This window comes from Centruroides sculpturatus, unplaced genomic scaffold (assembly GCF_000671375.1).
Source record: "Centruroides sculpturatus isolate CEXI.00-Female unplaced genomic scaffold, Cexi_2.0 scaffold5, whole genome shotgun sequence".
In the NCBI taxonomy this organism is placed as follows: Eukaryota; Metazoa; Arthropoda; class Arachnida; order Scorpiones; family Buthidae; genus Centruroides; species Centruroides sculpturatus.
In genome coordinates this window covers 787,908-797,280 of record NW_019384397.1, presented here as the reverse complement: position 1 = coordinate 797,280, position 9,373 = coordinate 787,908, and positions in this window count along the sequence as shown.

Here is a 9,373-nt window from a genome sequence, read left to right as displayed (position 1 = left end):
CATCTAACATGAGAGTATATTTTTATTGTTATTATTTTTACTTTTACAATTTGATTTTTTTCTTCGAAGACAAATGTGTCAAGGATCCACTTAATAGAAGAGATATTGTTATATAGTTGCAAGGTTGAACAAGAGAAGAAAAGAAAAGAAAAAAATACTAATTATAGAACATCAAAACTACTACAAACAATTTATTTTTCTATTACTAACTATATTAGTTATAAATAAATGATTATATATTGTAATATTCCTTTCAGTATCAGCGCATTTGTTTTTTTTAGAATGAACAAGAGCTGTTTAGTTTTCTACATTAAAACCAGGGTTCTTCATTAAGGACATTGAACCATTTCGAAGGACATCGGTAATAAAGAAATTTTACTCTCTAACTTAAACAACGAAGAATCTGTAGGCCAATTGTTTGATAAGAAATCAGCTTTTACTTCCTGGTATTCATGCATAACACACGTCCCACTTTGACATGTTTTTCATCACATTTCTATGCATTATAGACATTTTAAACTTTAAAAATCGAATTTATTATATATTAATTATTATATATACAAATTTTGAGTATATAATTTTATAATTTAATAAATAAATTTTAAAGATTTATAAGAACAATCAAGAGGTATTATCAATGGAGTAATTAATGATTAAAAATTAAAAGAAATTTATTATTAACAATTTATATAGTTGCTATTAAGTAACAACACGATAGTCTTTGACCTCTTTCATATTTAAAACGAGATTTATAACTGGAATTTCACTATCTTTCTATTTTACAAGTCATCCGTCGGGTCATTCAACTGTCCGAATGGGACATTAATAAAAAAAACTGAAATATCTTTTCGATAATTTAAATATTAAGATCGAATCTATGCCACATATTAATTAAAATTAGCTTATATTCATGTGTTAATGCATTGTAAATGTAGTAAATTTATTCGTTGATTTTTACCATCGACTTCTTCCTTTTAAAAGACAAAGAATGGAGAAAGAAAAGGAACCTGGATTTAATTACTTAAAATCGTGTGAAATAATAACATCTGGGAGAAGTATGTAGATCAAAACGTGATGAGAAAACTGTCCCAAATAGTTTCATCCCTTCTTGAGATTCAAAAATCTCCACCTGAAAACATGAAGTAGTTTCTTACCTTCTATGTCAAGGTAACTTAGATGGTAAGTTCCCAAGGTCGGCAACTACCAATTTTTAATTCGTGATTACCTCTAGGAAAAAAAAAAAAATAATACGTTATTAAACATTGGCTATACATTAAAGCATCATTTATATATACATAAAACAGGAAAATAAATATTATTTTTCTTTAATTAAATAATTTGTTTTAAAATATTGAGAAACATATGTTGTTACTAATATGACAAAACTTCTTAAAAGTGATATTTAACGTTGAGACATGGATTATTTTCAAAAAAATCTGCAAAATTATACTATTTTTAAGAATTTATTTTATAAAAAAAAAAGCTTTTAAAACATTCTAAACCAGAAACAAATTGAATAGAGGCCTAGATATGGGGCATAATGATAGCTACCAAATCACCTTCCAGGTGAATTCTAAAGAATTATGATGGTTTTCGACATTCATAGGGGCCTACGTAAATCTAATTGTTGATTACTACGGGGAGGCCCTTATATTTTATGATACACCTCTGCCTTTATAAAAGGTAAATCTAATGACCTCAATGCTCTACTTCTTATAAGCCTACGCATGTTTTTTTTATATAATAATTCTTCCAAAAATGTATAAGACATGAAGTATTAAATCAATTCTATATTTATTATAATTAAACTAGATTTTATTAATAATTGTAACAAAAAAAAATGTTAAAAATTAGAAAATATTAAACTGTCTTTGGCCTCATAATCCTGATCCTTCAGATTAGACTTAAGCGTATATTTTTCCTTGTTACTCATAGTTTTAACCTCAAGGCGGATTTCTGATAAAATATATCACTTTAGGTTATTATCTTTTTTAATATATATATATAATCCTTTAATGCTTTTTACCATAAAAATTTCATATTTTAACATAATTTTCTCGTCAATCTTCATCATAATGGAATTTTGTTGTCTTTTAAAATGTTTATATTTAGCTTATCAATTGGATACGGAAAGAAATTTCTAACAGAACCTTGATGTTTATGAAGAATTCAGCCTCCTACATCTTCACCTTTCCTTGGCATTTGAGGTCAAATGTCATGGATAACACAACGTTCGTATTGGATGATGTCACTAATCATTTGGATAATTCTAATTACGTAACGAAATTGACCTCTTAAATTTCTTCCTGAAACAAAAGCTGAATAACGGGAAATGAAAGAGAAATTTTTCAAAAAATTTAATTATTTATTTCGTAGAATAAATTAACCCATTTATCTAATAAATTAACATTAAATATATATATATATATTGGAGTTCGTATATCACGTTGTTAAGCTTATCAAAATTGATATGATAATGGTCTATTTAAATTGTAATAAATAAATAATTAAATTCTGAATTTTCCTTTAATTTTTAAAAGTTTTTTTTTCAAATTTTATTTATGCTTATTTTAAATAAATTTTTTCCTATTATAAGAAATAGACTGTTATTAAATAATAGGAAATATTTCTCATGTTTTTTATTGTTAGGGGGGTAGAGCCTACTCAGTATTCTAGGCTGAAGAAGGGTCCCATTAGAATACTGAATAGATAGGATGAATGAGAAATTGTTCATATTTAATAGATTTATTAATATTTTTAAATTATTTAAAATTATATTATAAGCTAACTTTTTCACTTAATTTTTTAACTTCTTTCCTGCTCTATAGGCACTAAGAAAGTTTTTTTCCATGTCTATTTTGAGTTCGCCCATGCACAGAAAGGAGACTAGACTGATTAAAACACTAAGAAGGGGTATTTTTAATACCTATCGTGGGTTTGTTTAGGTCCAGAATGGAATGTTGGTAAATGGAACCCGACATAACCGAGTCAAACAATGTCTGAGTTAGCTTGAATTCGAACCTAGGTCTTTCTAAAGAGAGACCTGGACCACCTTTCGTCACACCCTCAACTTAATACTACAGTATTATAAACAATAAAATAGTTAAAAAGTTTTAATAAAATTCTTTTTATTTAAATGATAAAAAATTACTAATTAATATATTTATTAAATTAGATACTTTTTAATTAATTTAAAATAATTATCTGGAGTTTAAATGGTAAATATTTTTTTAAATATCATATTTTAATTGTAAAAATTTACAAATGTTGTATAAATTTTTTTACTATTATAAAAAAAAATTATTGATATAATTATTATATAGTTATATATAAAAGAATAATGTAATGTTTTCAGAATAACGTAGAAAAATTTGAATTTTAAATCTAAAAATTTACCGGAAATCCTTGACATATACGGTAACTCATTCAGTGTTTATTTAAGATTGTTTGATAACGTTCTGAAATAAAGTCTAAAACCCTATCATTTATTTCAATGTCAAGTGATAGTCCTGCTTAACAAGCAACTCAATTATTTTAATACCTTTCTGTAATTTCGCACTCTAACTTTATCTCGAAACAACAAGACTACATTACATACACAAATTATACATTTCAAAATAATATAGTTGTGTTATTAGCCTATATACAAGATCTAAATATGTCTGATTTTCTACCAAAGTTAAAAAATTAGATATGTTTACATGTTTTATTACCATTGCTTGATGTTAGAAGAATAAATATATGATTATTCTCTGATGTTGACGTTCAATCTCTTCAAAGAAAAATGCTTTTCGGTGTAGAACTGGTTACATTGATGGGATAAGGCAATGTAATACAAAGAGGAATGCCTCCTAGGAAGACTTTCTATGGAGAACTATCCCCTATTTAGGTGTTAGATATGTGGGAAAAAAAACCGCAAAACGAACTCACGACTAATTACTAGTGTTCACTGATTTTTATCCGGATCTAAATGACATATCAAATCTCTTGGCCAGTAAAAAATGTTCGGCCCTAACATAGGGCGAACGGAGCAGCCGCCCCAGGCGCTAAATCCCAGTGGGCACCTCAGTGGTAAAGAAAATTAAAGGGTATAAATTAGGGGCAACCAAAGGGGCGCCATAAAAGGATCTCGCTCCATCTTAAAACTTGCCTCGAGTCGGCACTGGATGAAACTATAGGAAGCCAGTAGTATGGATATTGTTTACAATTAATTTTTTAAAGTTTATTATGATTTATTAATTTTAAGTTGAGTACTAGATTTAAATAGGAAGTTGAAAATAATAATTAAAAAAATGCCTAAGTATGGCATTGGTTTTTATTCAGATGCGAACATTACCTAAGTATGGCATTACCTATTCTTTGAATTCTCTCCTATCTTATATACAAGTAGACGAGCAATCTCTCGGGTATAGATTTTTGAATTAAATATTTCATAATATTTTAAAGTAATTTGAGCAGAGGTTTCACAAAAGCTATAGTTGCCATAGTGTATTATATTGGTCTCAATTTTATATTACAAGAAAATCGAGAATTTCAATGGATTAGTTAACGTAATACAAAAGAGAATGCCTCCTAGGATTAAATTCAATAAATAAAAATGATCTATCAATAAAGAAATTACCAAAAATTGGAATACAAGAATGTAATTTATGGTATGTGAAATTAATTCGTTATATTTACATATACAATTATTTTTACGAAAAATTGTAATGTAAATAGATAATTTAAGAATTCAAGAATTGTTTAATGATATTTTACTAGTAATAGAATTTATTATTATTATTATTTTTTAATTAGTTAATAGAATAATCGAATCTCAGACGTCTTTAACCATGACCTAAATAATAAGCTTCGCAACAAAGAAATTAACGGGAAAGAAAGTCCAAAGGTTGCAGATGTTTATTTTCCTTACTAAATATTATTGATTAAATTACAAGGAAACATTTAAATTTTTCTTAAAATTATTTAATTTTCTTCATATTAATTGAGTAGAGTGTAGAAAAGAAATTCTTCCGTTGAACGGATGGCCACAGTTTTCAAAGATATGATACAAAGCAATAAAATAAGGGCATAATTTAAAATTATAATTTATTATACAATTAATAAATACAGGAAAAAAATAGTATAAAATGTAATAAAATTTAACAGAAACAGAATCTCAAAAGATCTTTGATTATAATCCATCAGAAAGAAAAAAAAAAAACGTTCAAAGGGTGGCAAGAGTCTAAGGTAGGCGTATTCACAATGCAAGATCAAGTATTAAGATTTAGGAATTTACTTTTAGTACGTGAAATTTTATTGTTTTAGAAAAAAAATAATAATAAATAGTTAAATTCTAATTCTAACTCTTGATCCTTNCTATTTTAACATGCACAAAATACTTGAAATTCTATATTTAAATATTTAAAAGTTTTTAATCTTGTTAATAAAGTTAATGTATTTTACCTTATACTCTCCATAGATACTTTCCATTGGAATTCTGTCTTCTTTTTGCAATTTTCTGAAATTATAAAATATTTTCAGATCTCATCTCTTGAAATTTTCAATATTACTTATTTAATACTAAAAAAATTAATAAAATCTGCATACTCTTTACAAGTGCTCTCCAGCACACTGAAATAAACCATAATAAATTGAACAATGCAAACATACTAAAATATTCTTTGAACTATTCAAAAGTATAAACTTCTAAAAACCAACAATTTTTTAATCACAATATATCAATAAAAAATTTTTACTTTAATTAAAATTGTTAAATGTACAGAAAAACTTTACATAAAACCATATGTTTTTAAATATTTAATAATTTACTTGTTGCAAAATTATACTTTTCATTTTGATTATCAAGTTTACTGGGATCTAGTTACTGAGTAAAATAACAATCTAGTAAAATTTTATCATATGATACTAAATTTATCAATATTTTCTTGTGAGTTTTAAATTTAAAACATTTTATGTAACAAACATGAAAAAGAAGAAGAATTGGCAATTCATTATTTGCTACTGTCATTATAATATGATGACAGTAACAAATAAGAAGTTACGAAGATTATTTTCTTCAGATATGTACAGTCGACCCCCCTATAACAATGTTGATAATTCCGTCTTATATGAATTCCGTGTTATACGAGTCACTTAGATTTTACAAATACGTGAGACGTTCAAAGCCCGGCACACGTATTTGTAAAATCTAAGTGACTCGTACAATATGGAATTCATATAAAACGGAATTATTAACAGTGTTATAGGGGGTCGACTGTATAATAGGAAAAAAAAATATATATTTATTATTTCTCTTAAGACATTCTTCTATCTCTCAATTTGTTCTCAGGTTTTAATATAAGCTGACAAAAATAAAGCTTTTTCTCTTAACACACAAGAAACAATGGGATAAAAAAACTGTTAAAAATATTTTTAAGGCTCAGTTGAAAATGACCACTGACACCTTGTGATAGGACCTATTTCTGATTTGTAATGTTTATCTAGTTTTAATCACAGCTGGAAAGTAACAATTTAAAAAAATATTTAAGAACAAGTCCTAATTTTAATATTTAAATATTTTTAAAACAATCCTATTTTCATGAGTAGACATTTTAAATAAGGTTCTTCTTATTTATTATTATTATATAATAATTTTTTTTACATAGTTTATTTTAAATAGGAACGGATTTAATGACAAAGTAATTTCTATAAAGATAGAAATTAAATCATAGAATTAATGCTTGAATGATGGAGTAATTTTCGATGATATGTGACGTTCATTCTCAAAAATTAAAGAAAATTTCATACTAATAATCGTGGTTCATAAAAAAAAATTTGGGTTTTAATTATAAATTTCAATTAATATTTTTATAATATATTTTTAATTAAGGTTATAAATACAATATAATTAAAATAATTAAAAAGTACAGTATATGACTACTGTATACAAACACTACATTATCTAAATGCTAATACAATTAATGTTTAAAAATTAAAGGATAGTTTGAATAATAATAAATTAAATACATATATTATGATTAGGAATTTTTTAAAGGATAGGTACAGTACATACATTAATAGCATGAGAAACATGATAAAACAATTTTTTAACTCGATACATGTTAATTTTCAGTCTTGTGTAATACTTTATAGCAACATCAGCTTTAAATTAATTTTTAGAGTTTAAATAAACAAATTTTTAATTATATATTCATATTTATAAAAATCACATAGCTTTATCTTTCATATTTAAATTATTTGAAAATAAAGACTAATATAAATAATATAAGATGCCTTTCAAGAATTCAGAAAATTGCAGGTTATTCTTACTAATATAGGGCACTGTGATAATTTTTTAAAAAGAAATAAGAAATTCGGGACATTCGGTAAATTAGGAATGTAAATAGGACTATTCTTCCAAATTTGGGATGGTTGATGAGTTTGATCAATTTTTGTATGTTTATAGAAATTATAGCGTGAGTGTAGAGTTTCCGAACAATAATATATTATTTAATTCGCCAGATTTTCCCATAAGATGATCAACATTTAATCAAAACATTCCTTAACAATCTAAAAAACCAGGTGATCCCAATTCTTAAGTGATGGTTAGCATATAATTTGAAATCTAAATTGTGTTTACTGTGAAAAATATTTCTGTTTGTTAAGTTATGACAACGCAACACTTGGGCGATTCCTTTTTAAAGGTTTAAGGGAAACTGGCCCCTATTTAGGAGTTACAGACGTAACTCCTAATAACCGGAAAAAAATTCCACGTGGCCAGCCCATCCGANGTTTAAAAATTAAAGGATAGTTTGAATAATAATAAATTAAATACATATATTATGATTAGGAATTTTTTAAAGGATAGGTACAGTACATACATTAATAGCATGAGAAACATGATAAAACAATTTTTTAACTCGATACATGTTAATTTTCAGTCTTGTGTAATACTTTATAGCAACATCAGCTTTAAATTAATTTTTAGAGTTTAAATAAACAAATTTTTAATTATATATTCATATTTATAAAAATCACATAGCTTTATCTTTCATATTTAAATTATTTGAAAATAAAGACTAATATAAATAATATAAGATGCCTTTCAAGAATTCAGAAAATTGCAGGTTATTCTTACTAATATAGGGCACTGTGATAATTTTTTAAAAAGAAATAAGAAATTCGGGACATTCGGTAAATTAGGAATGTAAATAGGACTATTCTTCCAAATTTGGGATGGTTGATGAGTTTGATCAATTTTTGTATGTTTATAGAAATTATAGCGTGAGTGTAGAGTTTCCGAACAATAATATATTATTTAATTCGCCAGATTTTCCCATAAGATGATCAACATTTAATCAAAACATTCCTTAACAATCTAAAAAACCAGGTGATCCCAATTCTTAAGTGATGGTTAGCATATAATTTGAAATCTAAATTGTGTTTACTGTGAAAAATATTTCTGTTTGTTAAGTTATGACAACGCAACACTTGGGCGATTCCTTTTTAAAGGTTTAAGGGAAACTGGCCCCTATTTAGGAGTTACAGACGTAACTCCTAATAACCGGAAAAAAATTCCACGTGGCCAGCCCATCCGAGCGAGGCGCGAACCCACGACCGAACTCCTACGAAGACCGCTCGGCCACTGGTGGACACGTGAGAAATGTTTCTAATTTATATAGAAAACGAAAAATTAATTGTTTTAAAGATCACTATGCTATTCAGGTATTATCAGAATACGTAAATAATAATAATAATAATAGCGATTACGTATCCTTCGGAATTTCTGTGTAATAATTGGTCTTAATAAGTGAATCAAGTGTTTCTTTCTCTATTAGAGTGTTTTTCCTAGATGGTGTCTTGTTAAGCTACTTACAATAAGAATATTTTATAATAATTTTAAAAATGTATTTTCGATTTAATAATTAAAGCGAAATACTAGAATATTTAGGTTCTAAAATCGACAATAATTATGCCCTTTAAGATTGTATCTAACAACGAGGTCGGCAAACATGGGTGAAGAATGAGACCCCGCTACACCGACCGATGATAAATTATAATAGTGTAAACTGGATCCAAATTTGCTTATTATGTATATTTAATTAACTTTTTTCAATATTCAATATATAAATTTTATATAAACAAACAAAAAAGCAGCTTTGATACAATCTTTCGTGCATTATTATTTTTGGATTAATGATAGAATTATATTTTAAGCATCTTTACGTTATGCTTTGTATGTAATATTGCATAATAATTTTTTAAATTTAAAATGTAAAAATATTTCGATAGTATTTAATATTAATATACATACAATTTATATTAATAATAATATAATTATTAACTCGCTAAAATGACACCAGAGTGCAGCTTATTCGTTTTCATGCCGTGT